We start from the raw sequence: 15,570 nt of genomic DNA on the forward strand, positions 1-15,570 counted from the left end.
GAAAATGTGTGGAAATATGTGAGTAAATATTGGTCATATTATACAGTAATAATGTCTAGAAGGATTAAATAATTGAAGTACCAGACAATAAAATGTAGATTGGGAGGGAACAAAGGGAAATGTCTAAAATGAGGGTTGACGAAACTATTTGATCAGAGGCAGGGTAACCAAGGGAAATAGAAACCAAGGATATAACTTCCAAGCTAGTAGAGAGAAAAAATGGAATAATAAAAATATTCAATCTAAAAAATAAAAAGCAAGAAGGGATAGAAATGGCAAAAACTACCACAATATTGTAATTAGCTTCCAATTAAAATTAATTAATTAATTTTTAAAAAAGAATCAGAACAGGTGTCTGAAGAGAGTGCACAAAATAAGTTGGAAGATTCAAACTCCAATATATCAGTAACCATGTCATAGATAAATAGACTTAAATGTTCCAGTTAAGACATAGAGATTATCACACTGGCTAAAACAAACAAGCAAAAGAAACAAAGTCCTTATCTTGATAAATAGTATCTACAAAAACGTACAGCAAACATCATACTTAATGGAGAATTAATGGAATCATTTAATTCAAGTCAAGAATAGGGCAAGAGTTCTTATTATATCTTCTGTTACAGTGTTGTACTAAAGCGCTTTATCTATGCAAAAATTTTTTTAAATGAAAGACTGAAAGAGTATAAAAATCAGAATACAAACGACACGATTATGATCATTATTATTCATTCAATATGATGGTCCACATAGAAAAATCCAAGAAAAAAGGACAAATTATTAGATCTAAGAGTTAAGAGAGTTCACCAGGGTTGCTGAATCAATATATAAGAATAGCACTGTTGTAACCAATAATAACCACTTTTAAATGAAATTTTTAAAGGAACCCATTCACAGAAAGAGAGTGCTCCCAATGGCTCAGAGGTGAAGAATCCGCCTGTAAGGCAGGAGACACAGGAGACACGGGTTCTTTTTTTATTTATTTATTTATTATTTTACTTTACAATATTATATTGGTTTTGCCATACATTGATTTGAATCCTCCATGAGTGTACATGTGTTACCCATCCTGAACCCCCTCCCTCCCCATCCCATTCCTCTGGGTCATCCCAGTGCACCAGCCATGAGCACCCTCTCATGCATCGAACCTGGACTGGCGATTCTTTTCACATATGATATTTTACATGTTCAATGTCATTCTCCCATATCATCCTGCCCTCGCCCTCTCCCACAGAGTCCAAAAGACTGTTCAATACATCTGTGTCTCTTTTGCTGTCTCACATACAGGGTTATCGTTACCTTCTTTATAAATTTCATATATGCGTTAGTATACTGTATGGGTGTTTTTCTTTCTGGCTTACTTCACTCTGTATAATAGGCTCCAGTTTCATCCATGTCATTAGAACTGATTCAAATGCATTCTTTTTAATGGCTAAGTAATATTCCATTGTGTATATGTACCACAACTTTCTTATCCATTCATCTGCTGATGGACATCTAGGTTGCTTCCATGTCCTGGCTATTATAAACAGTGCTGCGATAAACATTGGGGTACACGGAGACATGGGTTCTATCTCTGGGTTGGGAAGATCCCCTGGAGAAGGAAATCACAACCCACTTCAGTATTCTTGCCCAGGAAATCCCATGGACAAAGGAGCCTGGGAGGCTACAGTCCATGGGATCACAAAGTCTGGCAGGATGAGTAACTGAGTACACACGCATTCACAGAAAGAAGGAACAAACCCATTCACAATATCAGTTCAGTTCAGTTGCTCAGTCATGACCAACTCTTTGCGACCCCTTGAATCACAGCACGCCAGGTCTCCCTGTCCATCACCAACTTCCGGAGTTCACTCAAACTCATCTCCATCGAGTCGGTGATGCCATCCAGCCATCTCATTCTCTCTCGTCCCCTTCTCCTCCCGCCCCCAATCCCTCCCAGCATCAGAGTCTTTTCCAGTGAGTCAGCTCTTCCCATGAGGTGGCCAAAGTATTGGAGTTTCAGCTTTAGCATCAGTCCTTCCAATGAACACCCAGGACTGATCTCCTTTAGAATGGACTGGTTGGATCTCCTTGCAGTCCAAGGGACTCTCAAGAGTCTTCACCAGCACCACAGTTCAAAAGCATCAATTCTTCGGCGATCAGCTTTCTTCACAGTCCAACTCTCACATCCATACATGACCACTGGAAAAACCATAGCCTTGACTAGACGGACCTTGGTTGGCAAAGTAACGTCTCTGCTTTTTAATATACTATCTAGGTTGGTCACAACTTTCGTTCCAAGGAGTAAGTGTCTTTTACTTTCATGGCTGTGATCAGCATCCACAGTGATTTTGGAGCCCAAAAAAATAAAGTCTGACCCTGTTTCCACTGTTTCCCCATCTATTTCCCATGAAGTGATGGGACCAGATGTCATGATCTTTGTTTTCTGAATGTTGAGCTTCAAGCCAACCTTTTCACTCTCCTCTTTCACTTTCATCAAGAGGTTTTTGAGTTCCTCTTCACTTTCTGCCATAAGGGTGGTATCATCTGCATATCTGAGGTTATTGATATTTCTCCGGCAATCTTGATTCCTACTTGTGCTTCTTCCAGCCCAGAGATGGGAATACCAGACCACCTGACCTGCCTCTTGAGAAACCTGTATGCAGGTCAGGAAGCTACAGTTAGAACTGGCCATGGAACAACAGACTGGTTCCAAATAGGAAAAGGAGTACAACAAGGTTGTATATTGTCACCCTGCTTATTCACAGTATAAGGGGGGATAAAATGAGATACTTGGTGTATTAGTTTTGTATTGGTACATAGTTTATTATCATAAATTTAGAGGCTTAAACCAACACATATTTATTACCTCACAGTTTCTGTGGTTCAGGAATCTGGGCAAAAGTTAGCTAGATCCTCTGTTTAGGGTCTAAGACTGCAATCAAGGTGTCAGTTGGTCCTATCCTCTCAACTCGGGCTCAGGCTCCTCTTCTAAGCTCTCAACATTGTTGGCACAATTGCTATTGTAGTATGAGGGCCTGATTTTCTTGCTGACTGTCAGCCAGGGGCTCAATCTCAGTTCCTAAAAACCATCCTCAGGTTCCAGCTACAAGGCCCTCTCGCAGCACAGCAACTGATGTTTTCAAATCCAGCAGAAGAATCTCAACCCAGTCTGCTAAGTTGGAGTCTTGCATAATGTAACATGATCATAGGAGTGACTATCCCATCACCTTTGCCATATAGTGTACTGAACTGAATCAAAGGAGCAACTATGCCATCATATTCATATCCACACTCAAGAGAAGGTGATTATACAGGGCATGCATACCAGACAGCAGAAATCTTAGAAACCATCTTAGAATTATGCCTACTCACTTAAGAGTAAATATAACAAAAAACATGGAACACATCTTTAAGAAAAAGTATGAAACATTATTGACTATCAAAGAGAACATAACAACAACAAAAAAAAAGAACATACATGAATAAAGGAAAATCTATAAAAAGTTGTATGGTAAGGCTCAGTATAACAAAGCTATTAACTCTCCCCAATCAATCTCTAAACTAAATTCCCACTCTCAACAGGATTTTTCATGAAATTTGTCAATTCTGAAATTCATATGAGATACATTTGCTCAAGAATAATTATTGCAATTCTGAAAAAAGAATGGGGGGAGAAGGTGACTTGTTTTACCAGATATCAAGATTTATATTAAAGCTCTAGTAATTAGAACAGTGTGAGTCTGGCTCAAGAACAGACAAATGGATTACTACAAGGGAATAGAAAACCCAGAAACAGGACCATGAAACTTAGAATGTTATAGAAGTGGCAGTTCAAACAAAATGGGGAAAGGAATGAATATTCAATAAATATTAACACCAATAAATGGTGCTAGAACATGGAAAAAATAAAATTAGATCTCTATCTTCATCTAACAGAGAAAACAGTGCTAGATGGACCAAAGCTCTAAGTGTGAAAAAAATCTTTTAGAAGAAAATATATGAAAATATAATATGACCTTGGAGTAGGAAAGGTTTTCTTAAATAAATTACAAGAAGCCCAAACCATAAAGGAAAAGAATTAACTTGAATGTATAACTGATTCACTTTACAGTACACCTAAAACTAACACAATATTATTATAATTCAACTATACACCAATACAAATTTTTCAAAAAGAATTAGCTTGATTTTGTTAAAATTAAAGCCTCTATAAAATGAAAGCACCGTTAACAAATTTATAAGATGTCATAACTCGGGAAAAGATACTTGCAACACACATAACAGGCCTCCCCACAAAAAAACACTGTTTTAAAGAATTCCCACAGCACAATAAGAAAAAGACAAGCAAAACTCAACTGAGGAAGAAGCAAAGTACATGAAAAGGCTATTAGAGAAAAGGAAAACCAAATGAAAAGATATTTAACCTCATTAAATATCAATAAAATATAAATTAAAATAATGAAAAACATTTCACATCCATCATATTGGCAAACATTTTAAGTCTTCCTATACAGGATATGTGGAACAATAGAAACACTCATGTACTAAGTGTAAATTGAGACAATCACTTTAGAGAGAATTTTGACACCATTTGCTAATAGAAAAGATGTATTTACCATATTATTCAATAACTTCACTCCTAATTATTCTCCCTAGAGAAATTCTTCAATGTGTGCACAAGAAGGATGTACTTAGATAGTCACTGCAGCATTTTAATAGTGTAAAGTTGGACAAGACATAAATGTACTTCAGTAATTGAGTGAATAAACAAAACGTAATAGTCTTACAGCAAAAGAGACACAGATGTATAGAACAGTCTTTGGGACTCTGTGGGAGAGGGTGAGGGTGGGATGATTTGGGAGAATGGCATTGAAAGACGTATGTTGTCATATGTGAAACGAATCACTAGTTCAGGGTCGATGCATGTTATAGGATGCTCGGGGCTGGCGTGCGGGGATGACCCAGAGGGAGGATAAAGGGAGGAGGGAGGTGGGAGGGGGGTTCAGGAGGGGGAACTTATGTAAACCCGGGGCAAATTCATGTCAATATATGGCAAAACCAACCAATATAATATTGTAAAATAATTTGCCTCCAATAAAAAATAAATTACTTTAAAAAAAAGGTAATAGTCTTAGAATCAATATTATAAACCAACTAAAAGAAGTGAGTTGGGTTTATGTATTATTGATATATGGGTGAAAAAATAGTTTCAAAATAATATATATTATAAAGATATTATTATAAGAATATATATTATATATGCATGTATAGTCTGAAACTCTGTAAAGTTAAAAAGCACACTGCAATATTTATTGCTTATAGAAATATAAATGCTTGTAAATAGTACTACAGCATGAATACCAAATTCAGTAATATTTGCATCTGGGTGGAAAGTAAGGAAGAAGATGGAGGACGAGTGGAAAGAGGATACTTCAACTTTACTCTGTAACTGCCATTATCACTTTCAAAAATACAGGTTTGAAGTAGATGCGATAAAATGTTAGCAATGAAGGATCCTGGATTTATCAGAGATTGTTATATTATTCTTTGTGCTTTTCTGTATTTTTAAATTATAAAATAAAATATACCATAGAGGGCAAAATTGGAGGCTCTTCCCAAATGATGCTGACAGGGTAACTTCGGAGTCAATTCTAGAACGTTTGTACTGAGCAACAACCAAAAGTATAGAGAACAAAAGGAAAAGGAGATGATAGGCATAATCACCACACTGTTCCCATGGACATGATACTCAAGTATTCTTGTTTATTTGTAAGTTATATCAGTTCTCCCAAAGCTCAAAATGCTATGATGAGATGACTAATACACCATTAATATTCTTCTGTGTTCTATGAATACAGAACTCTAAGACTGAGCAGCAACTGCATAAAATGTCAAGTTTATAGGAAGATAAATCATCCAAAAGGATGATTCATAAAAGAAAATATCAAAAAATTGGCCTTCATCAAAATTTTAAGCTTTTGCTCTGCAAAAGACCTTGTTAAGATGATGAAAAGATCAACTATATACTAAGGAGAATATATTTGCAAACCACATATCTGATAAAGAATTTCTGTCTAAGATTTATAAAGAAATTTCAGAACTCAACAAGTAAAACCGACAATCCAATCAGAAAGTAGACAAGGACATGAAGAGACAGTTTACTAAACAGGACACATGAATGGCACATTAGTTTTTGAAAAGATGTTTAACACCATTAGCCATTAGAAAAATGAAGATTAAGATCATAAAGCGATACCACTGAAAGAAAGTGAAAGTAAGTCACTCAGTTGTGTCTGACTCTTTGCAACTCCATGGACTATACAATCCATGAAATTCTCCAGGCAAGAATACCGGAGTGGGTAGCCATTCCCTTTCTCCAGGGGATCTTCCCAACCCAGGGATTGAACCCATGTCTCCCACATTGCAGGAGAATTCTTTACCAGCTGAGCCACAAGGGAAGCCCAAGACTACTGGAGTGGGTAGCATATCCCTTCTCCAGTGGATCTTCCCAACCCAGGAATCGATCCAGGGTCTCCTGCATTGCAAGCAAATTCTTTACCAACTGAGCTATGAGGGAAGTCCTCATAAAACAGCTAAAATAAAAAATAGTGGCAAACCCAGTTCTGGGAAGGATGTGGAGAAACTTGATCTCTTATGCATTCTGGTGGGAATGTCAAATGGTACAGCCACCCTTGAAAATAGTTTGACAGTTTCTAATAAAAGTAAACATACTATTAATATGACCACATGACTCAGGAATTGCACTCTTGGACATTTATCTGAGGAAAATGAAAACTTATGTTCACACAAAAACCTGTACACTAATGTTCCTAAGAGCTTTGGTCCTAATAGCAAATACATTGGCAACAACCAAAACATCTTTCAGTGAATGAATGACTGAGCAAACTCTGATACATCCACATAATGGGCTAATACTAAACAATAAAAAAGCAATGAAATATTGATACATGCAAAAATTTGGATAGACCTCAAGGGCATTATACTGAATGAAAAAAAAGCTAATCCCTAAATATCATACACCATATGTATCCTTTTATATCAGATTCTTCAAATGACACAATTATAGAGATGGAGAAGAGACTAGAGGCTACCAAGGGTTAGAGACAGTAGAGGGTGGAGAAGAGATGGACATAAAGACATCAGGGGATCATTGGGGTTATAGAATAGTACTGTCTGTTGACTGCAGTGGTGGTTACATTTATCTAGGTGTGCATGTGTGCTCAGTCACTCAGTCATGTCTGACTCTTTGTGACTCTGTAACCCACCAGGTTCCTCTCTCCATGGGATTTTCCTGGCAATGATACTGGAGTGGGTTGCCACTTCCTCCTCCAGGGGATCATCCCAACCTAGGGATCAAACCCACATCCCCTGCATCTCCTGAATTGTCAGGTGAATTCTTTACCACTGAGCCATCTGGGAAGCCCACACATATCTAGGTACTTTATACTAAAGCACATGTATGTTGTCATATGTGAAACGAATCACCAGTTCAGGGTCGATGCATGTTACAGAATGTTCGGAGCTGGTGTGCGGGGATCACCCAGAGGGAGGATAAAGGGAGGAGGGAGGTGGGAGGGGGGTTCAGGAGGGGGAACTCATGTACACCCGGGGTGGATTCATGTCAATGTATGGCAAAACCAACCAATATAATATTGTAAAATAATTAGCCTCCAGTAAAAAATAAATAAATAAATAAAGCCCATTAGGGAAACTGGGTGAAGAGTAAATTTGACCTTTTGTTCTATCTTTTTAATTTTCTGTGAATCTATGTTATTGTTTTTGTTCAGTTGCTCAGTCGTGTCCAACTCTTTGCAACCCCATGGGCTGCAGCACACCAGGTTTCCCTGTCCTTCACTATCTCCTGGAGTTTGCTCAAACTCATGTCCACTGAGTCAGTGATGCCATTCAACCATCTCATCCTCTGCCACCTCCTTCTCCTTTTGCTTCCCATCTTTCCCAGCCTCAGGGTCTTTTCCAATGAGTCCACTCTTCGCATCAGGTGGCCAAAGTATTGGAGCTTCAGTTTCAGCATCAGTCCTTCCAATGAATATTCAAGTGGATATCCTTTAGGATTGATTGCTTTGATCTCTTTGCAATCCAAGGGACTCTTTAGGTCTTCTCCAGCACCACAATTCAAAAGCATCAATTCTTCAGCACTCAGCCTTCTTTATGGTCCAACTCTCACATCCATACATGACCATTGGAAAAACCATAGCTTTGACTATATGTTGTGCCTTTGTCAGCAAACTGATGTCTCTGCTTTTTAATATGATGTCTAAGTTTCTCATAACTTTCCTTCCAAGGAGCAAGCATCTTTTAATTTCATCTATACTTAGTTCAAAATAGTTTCTTTAATAAACAAATCAGGTTGTTTACAAGTCGAGTTGACCTTCCCTATAACACTAATTGCCGAAAGACAATACATCTATTAATATATCTATAGTTTTGAATGGAAATGCTTGTAACTCAAGAATTTTATACTTAAACAAGTTGTCTTTCACACATGAAGGAAATATAAATATGTGTTCAACTTCACTTATTTGTTCTACAAGCTATTTTGAGCTCAAGACTTGCCTGGTGGTCCAGTGGTTAAGAATCCACCTTCCAATGCTGAGTACGCAGGTTCAGTCCCTGGTGGGGAAACCTAAGATCCCACATGGTGAGAGGCAACTGAGCCCTCCAGCTGCAATTACTGAGCCCATGCACTCTAGATCCTATACATGCCCCACTAGAGAGAAACGCATTTGCCACAACTAAGACCTGACACAGCTAAATAAATAAATTTTTAAAAAGATATTTTGAGCTCCTATTCTTAACAGGCAATGTTCTACGTGTTGAAGATAAAACAGTGAAAACAAAGATATGTTTCCTGCCCTCATGAAGTCCCCTAAAAGTACTGTGCAGTAGGGTTAGAATAAATAAGTGAAGAAATACTTTAAAAATGAGATAAATTACATAAAGGACACAAATAGAGTGCCATGATTCAGAATAACATCAGTCCAGTTCAGTTGCTCAGTCGTGTCTGACTCGTTGCAACCCCATGGACTGCATCACGTCAGGCTTCCCTGTCCATCACTAACTCCCAGAGCTTGCTCAAACTAATGTTCATCAAGTCAGTGATGCCATCCAACCATCTTATCCTCAGTCATCCCCTTCTCCTCCTGATGTCAATCTTTCCCAGCATCAGGGTCTTTCCTAATGAGTCAAACAGGGGCTAAGTATCAACCTAGAGGGGTGGGATGGGAGGGAGATGGAGAGAAGTTGAAAAGGGAGGGGATATATATATATATATATATATATATATATATGTGGCTGATTCATGTTGAGGTTTGACAGAAAACAGCAAAATTCTATAATGCAATTTTCCTTCAATTAAAAAAAGACTAACTTCAAGGGGAAAAAATAGTAGGAAAAGAAAACAAAGGAATAAATGTAGAAAAATATCAATAGGTTTAAAAAATTAAAATTAAAAAAGAGAAAAGAAAAAAAGGCAAATTACATAGAACTGCAAAAGCCAAACGTAGACTCAGAGGATTATAACAATAAAAAGTGTGACTGAATATACACATATACATATACACCCATAAGCAAAATCAAAACAGTCCAACAAAAATGAAGTACAACAGACTGACTCAGCAAACCAAGAAAACCAAACATTATATCTACCAGTTAAGAACAAAACTAACTAAAGCACAAACTGGACAACAAAACTAAAGCAAGGTGCCAAGTGGGGAATAGAGCAATGAAAATAAAACTAACGAATATGTTGAGAGGAAAGGAAAGAAAGAATAGATATGCAAAGTTAAATAGAGGTAAAGAAGATTTATATACATTAAAGATTAACTGCAAGGAGAAAAGTATAGTTGGAAAAGCAAACAAAAGAATAAACGTAGAAAAAAATAATAATAGGTTTAAAAACTAAAATTTAAAAAGAGAAAAGGAAAAAAAGGTAAACTCCATAGAACTGCAAAAGCCCAACGTAGAATTAGAGGTTTATAACAATAAAAAATGTGACTGAGGAAAAAAAACTCAAAAACTTAATTAGATTTCATAGTGCCAACAAGATTGACACCTACAATGGGGAGGTGGGAGGAAAAAAATCCAAAAGAATCTACAGAACAAGTCGAAACATAAGAATAATAAATGTTTTTCTAGACTCACTGCTGTCAGAATCCTTTCCCTCGTTGGGAGTCACAGTCCACCTCATCTCCCTAGGATGCCCTCCAACACTGTGCTGATCTCTGGACCTGCTGTGGGGGCAGATTAGATTCTAATCTGGTCTTGCACCTGTGTGTTCTTACCTCCAATGTCCACAGCTATGAAAGCTAGTCACTTTGTTTTGTGGGTTCTCTCAATGTCCTTTTATATATTCCATAGACACAGAGTCTGCCTAGTTGATTGTGTGGATTTAATCTGCAGCTTGTATAGCTGGTGAGAAGGTTTTGGGTCTTCTTCCTTAGCCACACTGCCCCTGGGTTTCAATTGTGGTTTTATTTCCATCTCTGCATGTGGGTCATCCATGGGGGGTTGCTCCTGAGGCTGCCTCGGAGGACTTGGGTTTGCCCTGTGAGGGACAGGTGTGGAGGTGGTGCAGCTGCTTGGGTCACAGGGGTTCTGGCAGCACCAGGTACACAGAGGAGTTGGCAGCTAGGGCAGCAGGAAATACAGTGCTCTAGAAGGGTATGGCAACCAGTATTGGCCCATATGCTCCAGTATTCTTGCCTGCAGAATCCCCGGACAGAGAAGCCTGGCAGGCCACAATCTACAGGGTCGCAAAGTGTTGGACATGACTGAACTGACCCTGTGTATATAGATGCAAAATTTTTTTTGCCTGTGGCAGCTCTGCCCCAGTGAGAGTTGAGCGTGAAGGTGGTGCAGCTCCTTGGCTTGTGGGGACCCTGGCAGTGCCAAGTGTCCAAGGACACAGACTGCCTCTGCCGCAGAAGTTATAGCCCTATAAGAGTCTTTTTTTGAGCCTCTTGTAGCTGGCGATCAGAAGGACTCTTTCGCCAGTCTTTCCCTGTAGCTCCGCCTCTTCAGGCACTTAGAGGGCTCCCTTGTCTGGGGTCCTTCTCTGTAGATCGGCGTGTCAGACACTTAAAGGGGCACTGAACTACGCACTCTGTAGTTCAGTGAGTCAGGAGTTTGATGGGCCAGCCTCTCTATTGTTCAGCTGCCGATGGTGGCATGTGGGGAGAGAGGCTATGGTGATGGCTCCACCCTCTACGTGTGACTCAGCAGTATCACCTTGTTTCCATGGCTGCCCGGCTTTCCTCCACAGGCATTTGCCACCACAGTCTCCTCCCTCAAATGCCCTCGATCCATCTCTCCACAGTCAACAGCAGCCCTCACCCTGGGATTGCTCCACAGTCCCTAAATTCCAGCCCTTAGCTCTTGCACCTTGCAGGGGACCTGTGTCCCTGTCCAGGATGTGTATGGCTGTGGCAAGGATTGTCTGATTCTCATTCAATTTAGGCTGCCACAGATCAGCTGTTTCACTCTCAGCCTTAAATGTTTCTCCTGTGATTCAGACAATTGCCCCAATGTGGGGATTGGACCCCTGCTTCAGTTCCCCCACCCACAGAGGGCGGATCCAGTCCTAGTAACATTCCTGTTTTTCCCCTGGTTCCTTTGTCCTATTGAGTTTTGCATGGTTCTATATATTCTTTTCCACTGGTCAGGTACTCCTGTCCGCTCTCAGTTGGTGTTCTGCATGCACTTCTGTGTCTGAAGGTGTATTCCTGATGTATCTGTAGAGAGAGATGTACTCCTCATCCACCTACTCCTCCGGCATCTTGTTCTCTCCCTGTATTACTTTTTGATGCACTTCAAAGTAAGTTAGAGACATCAATATACTTTAGCACAAAGTACCTCAGTATGCATAAAAGATAATGATTTCAGTACATGTATTTAAGACTTTTTTCATAATTCCATTGAAACAACCCAAGAACTATAAAAATAGGAAGAAGTCTTTATGAATTATTAATAACAGTGAATAAATCAGAAACTTTTAAAAACAGCTACAGGACAGTCCAATAAGTGAGTAACCTACAATTCAATTCAGGCACAGTAGTAAGAAGTAAGAGAGATATTCCCCAAAAGAGCCTTGGAAAGGTCCAAAGTCAGCAGCAGGGACTAGGAACAGAGACAGGCCATAGGACAGATGCCAGGGAGAAAAACCAAAGGACTGGTGTAGCTGTTCCAGCATCCCACATGTGAACTAACAGGTTGAAGTCTGACCCCGGCCTTCATTTGCTGCAGACGGCAAGCAAAATGGGAGACATCACCATAGCAAGATTATAAAATAGGTAGTTGAACCAGTTAGAAAAGGGCTGTTGTGCTCCAACTAGCTTCAGGCTATCATGATAAGCATTGGCACACCAGGAACATTTCTTGTTGTACTTTAGGCTCCCTATTTTATATGAGTAATTAGACTTATGACCAGTCACAGGAGTTCCAAATCTCAGAAAGCAGGAACCAGAAGCGAGGGGAAAGAAAGGTCAGTCTAGGGAGAAAATTCAAGTTATGAGAGACATTAGGACATTGTGCTGTCACATGAAATGGTTGGGGAGAAAACTGATCATTTTACAAAACAGTTCACTTCCTTGGTATATAATCACCTTTTGGTAGCTCGTGTCCCATTTGAATTCCCCCAATATAGCAAAATAAAACTACAAGAAATATAAACTTTCTCTTTTCCCCTTGGTCTAGGGTATCTATCTGTAATGTCAGTAATAGACAAATATAGGCCATCTCTTCAGAATAAGCAGTCAGAGACAAGGAATGAGCTCACAAAAAGATTCAACAATTTAAGAGAGGCGACCATTCTAAGGAATTGTTTACCTTTGCTTCAGTTCAGTTGTTCAGTCATGTCCGATTCTTTGCAACCCCATGAACTGCAGCACACCAGACCTCCCTGTCCATCACCAACTCCCGGAGTCCACCAAAACCCATGTCCATTGTGTCAGTGATGCCATCCAACCATCTCATCCTCTGTCGTCCCCTTGTCCTCCTGCCCTCAATCTTTCCCAGCATCAGGGTCTTTTCAAATGAGTCAGCTCTTTGCATCAGGTGGCCAAAGTATTGGAGTTTCAGCTTCAACATCAGTCCTTCCAATGAACACCCAGGACTAATCTCCTTTAGGATGGACTGGTTGGATCTCCTTGCAGTCCAAGGGACTCTCAAGAGTCTTCTCCAACACCACAGTTCAAAAGCATCAATTCTTCGGCGATCAGCTTTCTTCACAGTCCAACTCTCACATCCATACGTGACCACTGGAAAAAACATAGCCTTGACTAGACAGACTTTTGTTGGCAAAGTAATGTCTCTGCTTTTTAATATACTATCAAGGTTGGTCATAACTTTCCTTCCAAGGAGTAAGCATCTTTTAATTTCATGGCTGCAATCAGCATCTGCAGTGATTTTGGAGCCCAAAAAAATAAAGTCTGACACTGTTTCCACTGTTTTTCCATCTATTTCCCATGAAGTGATGGGACCAGATGCCATGATCTTCATTTTCTGAATGTTGAGCTTCAAGCCAACCTTTTCACTCTCCTCTTTCACTTTCATCAAGAGGCTTTTGAGTTCCTCTTCACTTTCTGCCATAAGGGTGGTGTCATCTGCATATCTGAGGTTATTGATATTTCTCCTGGCAATCTTGACTCCAGCTTGTGCTTCCTCCAGCCCAGCGTTTCTCATGTTGTATTCTGCATATAAGTTAAATAAGCAGGGTGACAATATACAGCCTTGACATACTCCTTCTCCTATTTAGAACAAGTCTGTTGTTCCATGTCCAGTTCTAACTGTTGCTTCCTCACCTGTATACAGGTTTCTCAAGAGGCAGGTCAAGTGGTCTGGTATTCCCATCTCTTGAAGAATTTTCCACAGTTGATTGTGATCCACACAGTCAAAGGCTTTGGCATAGTCAATAAAGCAGAAATAGATGTTTTCTGGAACTCTCTTGCTTTCTCCATGATCCAGCGGATGTTGGCAATTTGATCTCTGGTTCCCCTGCCTTTTCTTTTTTTTTTTTTTAAGAGGGATAATCACTTTTATTTGGATTTCTGAGAGCAGTAGAACGGTAGATTAATACCTGTCTTTCCAAGTTAAGAGACCTAAGACTGTTCCAAAAAGACTTTCAAATAAGAAACTCTTCAAAGTACAAGGATAATCTGAATCATCTTAAACCAGCAATAAAAAAGTAAAATATAAACTTTTATTTAGAATTAAAGCAAATACTTCAGTATCACAAACACAATATTAAACTTCAAGAAATACACGGCTAACTTGGAGTGAGCGTTTATTTGCACAATTACAACATGCGGACAAACCAGCAGGAGAGCAGGCTGACGCTGGTCAGCGCAGTTAATCACACCACCCGCACCAGGCACGGCGCAAAGCACACACAGAAGGGACTGCAAATGAGGCCCCTGAGTGGCCCCAGAGTCGTCACACTACTTCTCCTCACCCGAGGACTCTCTCTCAAACGTGTAGGCCATGAAGCAAATGTCGGGTCTCTTGGGGACAAGGGGATGCCCCAGTCTCACAATCTCAAAGCCCAAAAAGCTGAAGGTACGGAGCAAGGCGGCTCGATCATCGCGGTTCTTGTGGAAGCAAATGAAGACATGGTCAACATGGAGCTGCTCTTCAGCAAACTCAAGAACTGCGAAGCTGTCCTTGCTCCCCTCGGGTAGAGCGCCACCCGGGATCTCGATGGAGAGGCAGCTGTTGCTCAGCACTGCTCTCCAGTTAATATATTTGGCCTCTGTGAGCCTGGACTGGACATTAAAAATCCTCGTCTTGTTATTAGAGGTTAGTTCCTCTGTTACATTCAGCCGATTATCAGAGTAAAATAAATTAGCTGAAAGATTGTGATCCCTCTGACTATTCCCTCGCCCACCTGGGATCTTCAGGGGTGGGTGAGGGACATCAGGAGCACCACCGAGGCCCTGGACCCAGGTTACTACAGCAGTTGATGGAGACCCTGGAACTCTCGCTGCTGCGGCCTCCGCTTCTGTGCACGCTAAGGAGCGGCATGGTGCGGGTGGCGTGGACGGTGGCGCTGGGTTTATCCCCTTCCTTCTCTCTGGCAAAGCAATGGCTGTTGAGGATCCGCTGCAGGGAGGATTTCACCATCCGGCCGCTGTGGTCGGAAACCAGCAAAACCTCCGCTGCGCTTCTCCGCGCCACCGCAGCAGCTCGCCCTTCCTACCTCTGCCTTTTCTAAAACCAGTTTGAACATCTGGAAGTTCATGGTTCACGTATTGCTGAAGCCTGGCTTGGAGAATTTTGAACGTTATTTTACTAGCTTGTGAGATGAGTGCGATTGTGCGGTAGTTTGAGAATTCTATGACATTACCTTTCTTTGGGATAGGGATGAAAACTGCCTTTTCCAGTCCTGTGGCACTGCTGAGTTTTCCAAATTTGCTGGCATATTGAGTGCAGCACTTTCACAGCATCATGTTTTAGGGTTTGAAATAGCTCAACTGGAATCCCGTCACCTCCACTAGCTTTGTTCGTAGTGATGCTTCCTAAGGCCCACCTGACTTCACATTCCTGGTGTCTGGC

The 15,570-nt window shown here is 40.4% G+C and overlaps 1 pseudogene; it reads right to left on the reverse strand.

Moving 5' to 3' along the window:
- Positions 1-14,289: 14,289 nt before the first annotated feature.
- On the reverse strand, positions 14,290-15,199 carry LOC129564464 (ornithine decarboxylase antizyme 1 pseudogene; annotated as a pseudogene).
- Between the last annotated feature and the right edge of the window lie 371 nt (positions 15,200-15,570).

The sequence above is a fragment of the Moschus berezovskii genome, chromosome X, assembly GCF_049115385.1.
Source record: "Moschus berezovskii isolate FMDL1 chromosome X, NW_MosBer_1.0, whole genome shotgun sequence".
Classification (NCBI taxonomy): domain Eukaryota; kingdom Metazoa; phylum Chordata; class Mammalia; order Artiodactyla; family Moschidae; genus Moschus; species Moschus berezovskii.